The sequence below is a fragment of the Bemisia tabaci genome, unplaced genomic scaffold (assembly GCF_918797505.1).
Source record: "Bemisia tabaci unplaced genomic scaffold, PGI_BMITA_v3".
NCBI lineage: Eukaryota > Metazoa > Arthropoda > Insecta > Hemiptera > Aleyrodidae > Bemisia > Bemisia tabaci.
The window spans coordinates 672,664-685,940 of NW_027311734.1; the positions used below are offsets into that span (position 1 = coordinate 672,664).

At 42.9% G+C, this 13,277-nt stretch overlaps 1 protein-coding gene across 1 annotated transcript in view; it reads right to left on the reverse strand.

Moving 5' to 3' along the window:
• sick (sickie) overlaps positions 1-9,549 on the reverse strand; it is a 333,346-nt gene extending 323,797 nt beyond the window's left edge. Inside the window, 1 exon segment of the mRNA XM_072305631.1 lies at positions 9,049-9,549. The gene's annotated coding sequence lies outside the window, so the exon portion shown is untranslated.
• Between the last annotated feature and the right edge of the window lie 3,728 nt (positions 9,550-13,277).

Sequence of the window (13,277 nt, forward strand, 5' to 3'; positions counted from 1 at the left end):
CCTTGCCCTCCCAACCGGAGAAAACAGCCGGAAAAGGAGCCATTTAACAAATGGGGCGCCACTGTCGCCAAATGGAATCACGGAGCAAGGGAAACCTTATCTTGGGAAATTATCTACCCCTTGCTGATATGTGATTGGCATGCGTTACCCGGAACGGGGTGCGCGTTTATGACACTATTAAAGCGACTGTCGCCCCGCACCCTCCTATTATTAACTTCTTGCCATCCAGGAAATGCAGTAGTTTCACTTCCCGACCGTGACGGTGATAGCATACGTCTCAAATGAAATTCACTTTCACGGTAAATTTTAGGGAGTGCGATAGAGGCTTATTCTGTTTGTTTATTTCAGCCTAGGGCTCCATATCAATGGATACCGAACTATAGGCGGATCCAGACACCTCGAAGGGGGGGGGGCATAAGGGGATCCGGGGCTCTCATAGAAAAATTTTGAATTGAGTCAATTTTATTATGAATAATTACCCAATGTAAGCGACTTTCCTTCTTATTTCCTCCGTTCCTTCCTTCCTTATTGTCTTTTTCTTTCTCTTTTTTTCGGGCGAACGGGGAGGGCGACCCCCCCCCCTTCATGCCCTCCCGGATCCGCCTATAACTTGAACGATATGACGAGACAAATCCTGGTAGTACGGAAAAATTCACAATTTTAACAGATGCGTTGAATTTCCAAATCTGCGCGATTTTTTTCTTGAAAAAGAAATCAATTGAGTCGTGTTTTAACATTACCACCGTAAGGCTTAAACGAGAGGAAAACACAGGTGCTCTGCATTGTTAAGACGTCCGTGGCATCAAGGCTTTTTCGATTAATCTCAGTCAATGAAATTTCGGTTTCAACATGCCTCAAACCACGAAGTATAAATAGTAATGCCTGAATGCCAATATTCACGCTCAATGGATGTTCGTACTGCCTAAGTAAAATATTGAGGGCAAAAAAAACTATCCGTACTCATCAGGGCCAAATTTACCTACTTGCCGCCCATGGGCCGCCTATATTTTGCCGCCCCTTCTCATTCGTTTTAAAACATCGATACAACCAGAAAGTGAATTAGTCCAGGCGCCTGGTAGCTAAAAATGAGGCTACCTGGAATTTTGGGTACACAGCGATTTTTTTGGCTTACTCTATGTTTTTTGGGTCGCTGAATCCGAATCTGAAGTTTCCGCACGCGTATCTGGTGAGCATTTTCCGCTATTTTGAAAAAATGGCCTAAAAAGGCCTTTTTTTGCGGTTTTTTTGATATAGCGGCTACGGATGAGGAAAAGTCCCGGATTTAGCTAATGTTTTGAATAGCTGACAAAATTTGGAAGAAAATGGTATATGAATATGCTAGGTTTGCTCAAAAATTGAGGAACCTCGGATTTCGGAACTTTAGAACGCTTCGGAACTTGGCTGACCGCGGCGAGCCGGATCGCGCGTTGACGGGTGCGCCGCGAAAACGTGAATAGGCGCGATGTTCACGATGCTGTATCTTCCTCAATTTTTAAGCAAACCTAACATATGTATACACCATTTTCTTCCAAATTATGTCAGCTATTCAAAACATTAGCTAAATCCGGGACTTTTCCTCATCCGTAGCCGCTATATCAAAAAAACCGCAAAAAAAGGCCTTTTTAGGCCATTTTTTCAAAATAGCGGAAAATGCTCACCAGATACGCGTGCGGAAACTTCAGATTCGGATTCAGCGACCCAAAAAACATAAAGTAGGCCAAAAAAATCGCTGTGTACCCGAAATTCCAGGTAGACTTACCAGGCGCCTGGACTAAATAGGCCGGAGGCGGAGAAGTGTATAAGACGCGTTTACTTGTGTTGGGCACATTTTTTGTGAAAGCCGTGTCAACACTAGCAGAACTTCACGGAACTTTGCGCGAAAAGTAAGTTCCGTAAACCTATTTCTGTGGGACAAGGCCTTTCATTTATTAGAAATGAACGAAAAAACATGAATGTGGTTAAATAATTTTAATTTCTGCCACCGCGCAAACCGCATTGTATTTGGCGCAATGTGTGAAGTATTCATACAGTCTTGTAGGCACCATAAGTTTCACGCCAAACGCTGCTGATCGCACTTGCCTCACTCCGTTTGACGCAATGCGTGAAGTATTCGTGGAGTTTTGTAGGCGCTAATATGTGTTTCATGCTGACCGACGCGCCGAGGGCTTCTTCTTTTCATCTCAAGTCCTCGTCATCATTTCTCTCTGTGCCGCGCCGCTCCAGGTCAATTTGCGTGTTTGGTTCCTCTCTCAACTAGACTAAACTAGACTAAAGGCTCTATCCCTTATTGCATCCCCGAAAGACGAACAAATTAGAAATTACTATACTTTCAGAAAATGAGAGATTTTGTAGCTTTCCACGTTTGTAATTTTTTTTCTGAATCCATTTTTGTTTTTGATACCTACGTTTGAAAAAATTGCAACATTTGCCGCCCCCTAAAGTTGCCGCCATGGGCCGCGGCCTATGTGGCCACCCCCTAAATCCGGCCCTGGTCCATATACGTGATGTGCGCATGTACGGGATGAGCTCTGCCGTGTTGCTATATGCGTCAATTCGTTATAGATTTAACAACATTTGGATGCAACTATTCGAGCTTTGATGCAATGCGTCGAGTATACGCTAAAAAATGAAGGCGCTGACTCTATTCATGCACTCTCAGTGACGACGCGACAGTAAGTCGCAGCAGAGGATTTGGTCGGAACATTTATTTTTGCGGAAAGTTATGGATATTTTTCCTTGAAATTTTCAAAACTTTAGATTAAGTTGCGACAGTAAGTAGGTATTTGAAAATTGAACGAAAAAAATACACAAACCCCAACATTTCCGACTTTAATCTGGAGTGTCTGAAAATATCAACGCAAAAAATTCATAGCTTTCATCAAAAATAAATCTGTAATCAGGAGGAATTTGGCAACGTGCGAAAGTTCATTAGACGCTTTTCTTCAGCACGACAGTGCTAATACTACAAACAGACAAAAAAGGTCTAAGAATAGCATAGTTCAACAAACCATGACGACGATGTTGGACCGTCTGGACGGGTCAAAAAGACGGCAAATATCGGAAAACAGCACCACTGAGATAAATCGCACAATACATGGCATCGGCGATGGTGGTGGAGCTTTTGCTGCGCGAGAAGTTCAAAGCTGAACAAGCAAGGCATCTCCCGGCTCGGCGGCACTATCATAGCACTTTTCCGATTCACCGAATACAATAACATTCTGGATAAGTCGAGTCTTCGACCGCCTTGCGTTGATGCCAAACTTCCGGGCACTCCGACGCCAATATGAAGGAACTCAAGACGAAATTAAGTTTCGAGGGCGATTGGCAACCGAGTGCGAAATCCCGCTGCAGTGTCTTGGAGCTGAATAAAATTATTGTTCTCCTAATATGCGCTCCCAAGCAGCCAATTGACGCTGTATTACATTGATCCGTTACTTTTCTGCGCCTCCTCGGCCTATGGATAGGCACTTGCTTTGTGAGGTCGTTGGTCCATCTTGGCGGATGAGTTGGAAACTGTTTTCCCCGGCAAAGGTTGACAAAACTCATTTTCTTTCATTCGAGAGAATGCATCATACTTTTTCTGCTCTTTTCAGATCACTCTGCGTTGTAAATTTTGATGGCTTGAAGTCAAAAAGTGACCAGAAGTGAGTCAAAAGACTCCAGTGTTGTGTTACAAAATTTCCTTCAATTTTTCCTTCAACAAAATTTCAACTCGCGATTTTCGCTGTTAACTTGTCGTACGTAAAAAAAATCCCATAAAATAACATCGATACAGGAAGCAGAGGTAGTATGATTTTTTTAATGTTGAAAATTGTGTATTATAGCTAAGTTCCACTTGCAGTTTATATAGGCTTTTAAAGACATTTAATATGTCTATAAGTGTTTTAATAGTACATTGTTAATTAACTTGTGCTAATTAAAAAAAAAAAAAAAAACTATACAGGAAAAATAATAGGTCGGTCCTTCAAAAAAAAAAAAAAAAAAATATTGAGCGAAAAATACGACGCCACTAACGGATATACGCCTTTGTTGATTTTGGCTATTTTTCGAGAAGTATGCGCACCTCCGAATGAGAGAAAAATGAATAAAAAACATTATACAGCCTCGGCTCACTTTTCGTCGCTCCTCTGACTTAAGAACACATCTCGATTTCCTCATGAGCCCTGTTCTCCGTATAGCTCAATGCTCTCCGGGGCTCATGCGTAAATCGAGATACGCCCATGCGTCAGAGGAGCGACATTTCATCAGAAAACACGCACCACAAGCGAACACGGGCCGTCTGCCTCGACGGTCCCGGTTGATAGGGTTCTAAAGTCGAGAGAAGTCAAGTTGTTGAGTCCCCGATCCCAGCACCCCCCCCCCCCCCGGGTTCTTTTCCGTAGGGGGGTGAAGGGGTACGAAGCTCGGGCCCTGCGGCGTGGAGTTAAGCAAACGACGCAACGATTGCGAGTGAATACCCTGTAAACCGCCGTTAACTTTAAGCGCCAGTTTAAAATTGGAGTTCGCCGACTCGACTCGGTTGTTCTCCCTGCGTTCTGTTTTCTGTTCGCGCCCTCCTCGCGTTGCTCAGCCCTTGCGTTCCGTATCAATTCTTTCCGCGGCTTTCAATCCGTCTATTTTGTTCCGCGGAAAAAGCTGTTCGAGGCTTGTTCTTTACATTTTTGATGTTCCGCAGGAAATAATTCCATCATTCCCGGAGTAAACTTTTTCAGGAAAGGGATTTTTGCTATAAATTCAGTGTAGGAATAAAGCGAGAAAACTCACATGCCTCTTGGGGAAAACACAATAATATACTCCAATTTCATGAACTATGAAAAAGTATACGATCTTTGATGAGAAAACAGAAAACAAGTGCCTCAGAACGAAAGCAGTCACTATTGAGATATTTTTAGTTTTATACTTTTTGGTCGTATTAGTTCTTTTTTTTCACAAGCGCGAACAGTTTCATCGGGCGTTTCGATCAACTGGGTATAGCGATTTGAAGTAACAAACACCGGACAGCGCATATCCCTGTGAACGTGAACAAGCGCCTTCAATTTTTTGCCTATGCAATACGGACATCCGCTGAGCACGAATAGTTGCCTCTCAGCATCGTTATTTACATCACGGCTTGCGGCTTGTTGAAACGGAGGTTCCATTCTTTTTCGATTGATGACTTTTCGAAGAGGAAATCGCACAGCTTTCGAAGAAACAACGTATCGGTTCAAATCTTGAATTTTTTTCCGGCTCATCGGAAGGAGGAAGCCGCGATCACTGTAAATTCCCTGATTTCCCATCGAAACTCCTCCTCTTCCCAGGGACATTTCCCCGATCTCCCATACTCCTCTTCTTGTGGACAATCACATGTCCCTCACCTTAGACTAGAAAATCATCAACGACCATGGTATTGCGGCGATGCGGTGGGAAGGACCCGACGCCGATCGGCCGACGGACGTCAACTGCCGTGCTACGGAAAAACGTCGTACAGACAGTCGAGAGTTGTCAAATTTCCTCCAATGAAATGTTTATTTAAGAAGAGTTATGGATATTTTCTCTAGACATTTTCAGATTGTTTACATCTGACTAGGGATAAAATTCTCGGAAAATTTAAAAAAAAATTACCGAAGGATTTCCCTAGAGTCCCTTTATACTGAGAGTCAAGACAATGTGAATCCATTTCTGATTGGTTCCCGTATTTTAGGCCTTCACAGTGTCACAAACGGGAATAAAGATTACATTTTCACCGATTGCAAAGATTATAATCTGGAACGGACCAAGGAATTAAGGGTTCGGCAAGGTTCAAACGAAATGAGAGAAGGGACGGAGAAAGGAATTTGAGAATGGGTCGATCAAAGATTACGAAAAACGTTCAATTTCTGTAATCTTTATTCCCGTTTGTGACTCCATGAGGGGGTGTTGTCTTGACTCTCAGTATAAAGGGACTCTAGATTTCCCTAGAAATTCATAATTCATCAAAGGGAATTTGGCAACTCTCAAAAGTTCATAGGATGTTTTTCCTTAGGACGGGAGTCTAGGCGAGCCGCGAGCTTATTTTTAACTCCACGTGGCGTCCACGCCTGTGCCGGCGATGACGGTGGTGCGATGCATGGTGGAGTTTCGCTCACTCCTCTCGCGTGCGTTTCACCGGCCGCCGACGACTAATTTTAACCTCGAATCCGAAATCCGGTAATTGGGATCCTTTCGGAAACCCCGACGCCATCTCGCGAGTCCGAGCGCGGCCCGGCGCCAGCGGTAACGATTGCATGATAAATAGTATTGGATACAGAGAAGTAGAGAGGAACAAATTTTGAAGGAGGCATGGGGTCTGTTCGCTTTAGAGATAGGTGCTTTTTTATTTTTCACAATCACAGTCCTCCCTCCCCCCTTAAAATTTTAATTTCAACATACATACATACATACATACATATAAGTCGCTTTACAGCACTCCCTCGCGCTCTACGACTCCTAACCTCCACTGCTTTCTTTCAAACCATGAATCTTGGGGCAATGAGCACCTTAACATATCCGCTTCAATCCCCTCCCTCCAACCTTTCATTGGGCGCCCTCTGCGTCTTCTCCCAGGAGGAACCCAATCAAGGACCTTCTTCGGCAACCTGTCTCCTGCCATTCTCTGGACATTCAATAAACCTATAAATTTCAATAAACCTCTTAATTTAATGCTTTAATTTTAAACTGTGCAGCTTTGTTCGTATATTTCTGTCCAAGAGAATCAGAAATGTTGCAATTTTTTTGGTCGTTGTTGATTGCTGTAATCAATACAGAGAAAAGAACTAACTGGACCGCGTTAAGCAGAAAGGAACCAAGCCACATCAGCCATTGCCATTTAATTGGGAAATCAATTTGTTTCCATAAGAACGGTTGTGCGGATTTTTGTGCAAATTTCAGTGAATTTTCTGCATAGTGCGAGGCAAGTCCCTTAAAATTTTCAAAGGAATCCACACCATCGTTCTCTTGTAAAAAATCAAACTGTCCAGTTCAATTTGCCAATAGCTGATGTGGCTTACTTCCTCTCTGCTAAACGCGGGCCACTTACGCAGTCCAATTGTGCAGTTTTACACAGAGCGCAGATTTCCAAAATCGGTAAAATTAATTTAGAGAAAGGAACCAACAACAAAATGGCAATTGCATAGTGATGCATCCTGAATCCATACCAGCAACTAAAAAGCACACCTTTCGTTTTCCAAAATACTTGGTTTCTTTTTGCCGAGGAGGGTCGAATTACTCCATTGAGGGTTCCATCGTATTCGTAACAGTCCGTTGATCTTACAAGATCATCAGGCATAGCAGCGGAAAATTCGGTATGAAATCATCCATAAATTGATACATCGATGAGTTCACTCATTTGACACCGTTTTTAGCGATGACTAACGGCTTCAGTGAATTTGAAATCGAGGTTTGAATTGAGTTTTCACGCCCGAATCTCCTAGTTGCGTGTTTTCTTCGAGTTCCGAACCTTCACTTCGATTACTCGTCGCATCGTTTCACGTTCCGAGAGAAATACTTTTGAGCCCCATGTACATTTCTAAAACAGGTCTGTACTGCGAAGATGATCAAATTTCATGAATTACACGGCCTGAATTGATGACAGATGAAACAAACCAAGACGAAACCTCCAGAGAATTCCGGAGCTTGATGTAAAATGCATTTATTGTACGATAAAAAGAAGGAAAATGGAATTGCCCAACTACTGCCAGCAATGAGGGCTAATTATTGAAATTATGTCAATATGACGAGACAATATAGAACTCTATACTAACCATATATGGACCGCGTTTAGCAGGAAGGAACTAAGATACATCAGCAATTGTCAGATTTAACTGGGCAATTTAATTTTTTACATGAGACAACGTTTGGGCGGATTTCCTTGACAATTTTGAGGAATTTCCTTCGTACTATGCAGAAAATTGACTGAAATTTGCACAAAAATCCGCACAATTGTTTTCGTGTAAAAAATTGAATTGCCCAATTAAAGTTGGCAATAGCTGATGTGGCTTGATTCCTTTCTGCTTAAGGTAACGCGGCCCATATCGCGTTTCGACATCTTGTCATGCCTACATTAATTCCAAAAATGGACGGAGATGTATCATGATGTGCTCCGGCCAGCTATTTTTAATCTCGAATCCAGTAATTGGGATCTATTCGGAAACTCTTGACACCCTCTCTCGAGTCCAAGGAGGGGGGCGAGGCGCCAGGCCAGCGGTAACGATAAAAAGATAAATAGAATTGGGGGTCCCATCGTAACAGTTCATTGATCCTTCAGGATTATGAATCATGCGAAGCGACTGGAGGGCGGAGTTAGTGGTTCTGGGGAGGTGTTTTACGAGGTGCTAAGGTGGTTTCTCACAGGGAGTAAAAATTATCGGGGGGTCGAATAAACGACTAGGTTGAAGTACAGATTGCGCAGTTGTACTTGGCAATACTATGGAAAAACCCACGTAAAACGCATTGAAGCGACATGATTTCTAAAATTATTTTTGGGAAAATGTGTAATGTAAAATGTGTAAATACTTATTTACTAGTGCCTTTGGGCAGTGACACTTTCAGTTGAGCTACAGCCCTGACTCTTTTTTGTGATTTTTTTCTAAACAAATGGAAACTTTTGAGTACGTCTCTTCGAATAAAGCAAAAAATCCTCTAAAGTGCATGGGACACTCTACTGTCTTCTTACTGCTCAGTGGTCCATTGAGAGGTATTACAAATTGATATGGGAGAGTGAAGTTACATTCTTGTGATTTTGAGACGTTCAAACTTGAAAATTTAAAGGGATCCTAATGACGTACCAATACATCGACTTGAGGATGAATGCGAAAGAATAAAGTTAATTAAGTATTCAATTTTATTACATTGTACACTAAAGATTAGTTTTTGCACAAAATAATCGACAAAAAATGCAGTTTTTCTAATCAAACGCCTTGACTTGTGGTTGTTACAGCGTCATATCATAGTGTAAGCATCTAAACTTTTAAAGAACTCGCAAATTTTCGTGCGACACCCCCCCCCCCCCCTTCCCGAAGACAATTCGTGAGTAAGGAGTAGAAATTAGCCTACCAGTTAAATCCTTGCGATGAACTGTACTTCCATGGACTAAAACTGTACACCAAAAGCTCTCTAGCTGAGTAAAGAATTTCCAGCACTAACACTATTTATAAACTATTATGTAAACGACCAATAAATTGCACAAAAAAGAAACTATCTCCATCCACTTCGATGGTCTCTTGTACTTAATACGAAGTACACCTAATTCACCACTTAATAAAACACTGAACTGTCACACAAAATTGCGAAAAGGTAGTTTCGGTAGAACATTTACAAATAACACCGACGTAAGTACACAAATTTTCGAAAAAAATTAAAAACCAGAGAATATTCAATGACTCACAATCCAAAATGAAAATTTTTATAAATTCCGCGGAAAAACGTATAAAAACTACTGGCGGGAGCCGACACGCGGTTTCGGCGAGGGAGGCGCGATATTTTCGTAGACGGAAAAGACGAGGGAGCGAACGGTGTGCCGAGGTGCCGAGCGCGGTGAGACTGAGGCGAACTTGGGCCGCGAGCTGCGTGATCCCACGAGTTTAGTGACACCCCCGGCGCGACGCGGCCGCGGCGCGGCGCCCCGCTCAGTCCTGTCGCGACTCGCGGTCAAATGGGGCCCGCTCCTGACCAGAGGTGCGCGCATCCGAGATCCCGATGTATGTTGCGCCTTCCGATTCGTCTCGCTCAACAAGCGCTACACCTGGTCGGGTTGACATAGATAACACAGGTTAAAAAGCGGAGCGTGATTGGTCGGCCATGCTGCCGTGCTAAGGAAAAACGCCGTATGAACATTCGATAGTTGCCAAATTTCCTTCGATAAAATATTCATTTTTGAGGAAAGTTATGAATACGCGTTGTTGAATAACGTTATTATATATGTAACGAATATATATACGAATATAGTTATTCACTTTAGTTATGAATCGCGAGTCGTTCAGGAGTCACACAAAATATCGCGCGAACCGCACAACGGGATTACCGTCTTCGCACCACCCGGGAAGCTTCAAAATCGAGTAAAACACAGCGTCCTAGAGTTGAGTTGTTAGAAAGTCACACAAAATATCACAAGAACCGTACAACCCAGGTAGCTTCAAAATCGCGTAAAACACAGCGTTCTAGCGTTGAGTCGTTCGAAAGTCACACAAAATATCGCAAGAACCGCACAACCCAGGTAGCTTCAAAATCGCGTAAAACACAGCGTCCTAGCGTTGAGTCGTTAAAAAGTAATAGCGTCACCTCAATAATATACTCGTGTTACTTTTGGTTACTGTAGGAAGTAAAACAGAAACCACCACAACTTTTGTGTTGATTTTGGTACAGTTTGCGGCGAATACATCGCAGAAAACGATAAAGAGACTGGGGAAGTGCATTCCTCCGATTCCGACTTTGGTATTCCTATAAATCTCTTTAAGAAAACTAGTTGGCATTTTCTCTTGAAATTATCAACCGAAGTCCAGGGTTATTCTGTGTTTTAAATCCCGTATTGACAAAACTTTTGTGTTGAAATTCTCCCTGGGTATCTACGTGGATGTACGTCAGTAATTTGAGGCAGGCGAAAAGTTATGATTTTCCTTCAATTTTGCGTGATACTATCGACAGAGCACAGAGAAGAATTTCATGAGCCGCCCTGCGCCGTCCGCAGCGCGCATGGCGGACGACCTGCTTTTCATTATTCCACTTCGTCTGACGTTGAGAGTTCACTTAACACGACCAGTGTGTAATTTTAAAAGTCGACAATTAAAAAAGAAGAAGAAAAAAAACTACACGATGGACGCGTTTCTCCGCCAGGGAGCTCTTCCCGCAAGAAATCGTTCACCACACGCCCGTCGCGTCGTCGGGGGCGCCGCGGCATGCTGTCAGCGCGAAACGCGCTCTGACGCCTACAAACCTAAGGGGCTACTTCACACATTACGCAATGCTTGGAGTATTCCCTTAGGTTTGTAGGCGTCAGTGCACGTTTTGAGCTGGCAGTACGTCGCGCCGCGCCGCAGCGTGCCATGAACTTGCCAACAATTAACAGGTCAGGGTGTTAAAATGTGGGCAATTTGACATCAAATTCGAAATTAGCGACTCAAAAAACATCAGATACGCAACTTTCGTGATCTTTCAGTCATTGTCCAACTTATTTCTTCCAATTCTTGAGTTTTGGACCATAGCGCGCCGCGGGTGGGCGGCGGCTTTTGAAATTCTATCCTATGCTCAACCGTGATAATGTATGACTACTCTGGAGTTCGAATAGTTCCGCTCTTGGTGTCCGCTTGGATCAGGGTTGATTCGTTGACTTTTTTATGCAACTTTCCGTGGACATTAAGAAATTCGCAATTATTTCAGTGGTACACTGGAAAAAAAAACACACATTGGATCTAGAATCCAGACTCTTAAAAACATCGACAAGAAAAAATACTCTTGATTATTCAATTGTATTTTTGCTTAAATCAAGAACCAAACCTCTTAATTTGAGCGGATTTCCTTTTGATTTAAGCATAAATCTGATTGAATCAGGAGTATTTTTTCTTGTCCATGTTTTCAAGAGTCTGGACTCTAGATCCAATGTGTTTTTTTTCCAGTGTATTGTAAGAAAATAAGAAATTACATGCGATATTTATCGCAACGCCGCGGGGAATACGCGATTTTCCAGCGGTTTTGTGAAAACCTAAGTCATCGAGCATTTTTCCATGAATGCCGTGGCATTCAGTAACGTCATTGATTTGAAACAGGCGAAAAGGCAAGATTTGCCTTTACTCTCGCGTGATAACACATATTTACTCCGAATTCAAAAAGTTGCGCGTTTGATTTCCACATCTGACAACGGTAGCATAATACCAAGATTCATGAACTTCAGTAATTTGAGGCAGGCGAAAAGCTATGATTTTCTTTCAATTGCGCGTGATACCACATGACTACTCTGGGCTTTGAATAGCTGCGCGCTTGATTTCCACATTCAATGATGCGAGCATAATACCCACGTTCACGAACATTAGTAATTTGAGGCAGGCGGAAAGCTACGATTTTCCTTCAATTTCGCATGATACCACATGACTACTCCGGAGTTCGAATAGTTGCGCGTTTGGTGTCCGCTTTGACCAGTGTTGATTCATAGAACATGAGTATGCAAATTTCTTTGAACATTAAAAAAGACCGCGATTCATCCTGTGGTTTTGTAAAAAATGAAGAAATTATTCATGATTTTCATCTCAGTATCGCGGCAAATACGCGATTTTTCCAGTGGTTTTGTAAAAAAGTGGGATATTAAGGTACGGCAATTAAGACGCGGAATGCCGCCGCGGGATCTGACGCGGAATGCCGCCGCGGGATCTGACGCGGCGGACGACCCGAGCGAGCGAGGCGTCGAGTTTGTTTCCGCTCCGCCGTGCCCGGCAACTAAGCAGCGGAATCGCCTCCAAAATTCCGCCGCGTCCGTCGGCAGTCTCGTCCTCAGTATCCGATGATAACTCACGACTGTAGGTGTGTTGTGCCTTGCTACAATGAACATTCACCACGTTTCAAAAGCTCTAATATTTTTTACGAGAAAACCAGTCAAAATATCCCTTTGCAAAATTTCTAAAAGTATTTTTGAATGAGCAAAACAATTTTTGACGCACGTTGGCAAAAAACTCCAACATACAGCAATAAAATGTTTACAAAAAGTTCAAGATAAGCTCCCTATCAATAGTTTCAAATTAACGAATGAAGCTTGAGCAGAGAGTTGCAACATTGCAAGCAAAGACACCAATTTTTTTACTTTCAGCCATGATGTTCAAAAAAAGAGGTTTCTCTATAGATATATAGCAACGTATAAATAAATTTTTCAGATGCCAAAAAGCCATAAAATAGTTATTCCGTTTTGTTTTTATAGATTTATTTCCTGGAAAAAAGGTGTCATGTTTCTTTTACCAATTGTGTGGTATTATTTGCACCTGGTACGAGGTAGGATTGCCATGCGTTGATATCGTGCTAAAAAAATGTTTTCTTTCATGAATCCAATAAGTCATGATGGCCCGCAATTTTCCATTGGTTTCTCCACCGCGATCCACGTTTCGGCACATAGACATGAAAAATCATCGAAAACCTCGGCGGACGAGGCGGAATCTCCGAGGGATTCCGCTCCGATCTGTTCTCGACAGATCGGAGCGCCGTGACGCCGCGGACGCCGCGGCGTCGCTCCGCTCCTTAGTTGCCGCTCCCATTGAAACGCGTGTAACAGATTTCCCTTCCGTCCGCCGCGTACGATTCCGCGGCGG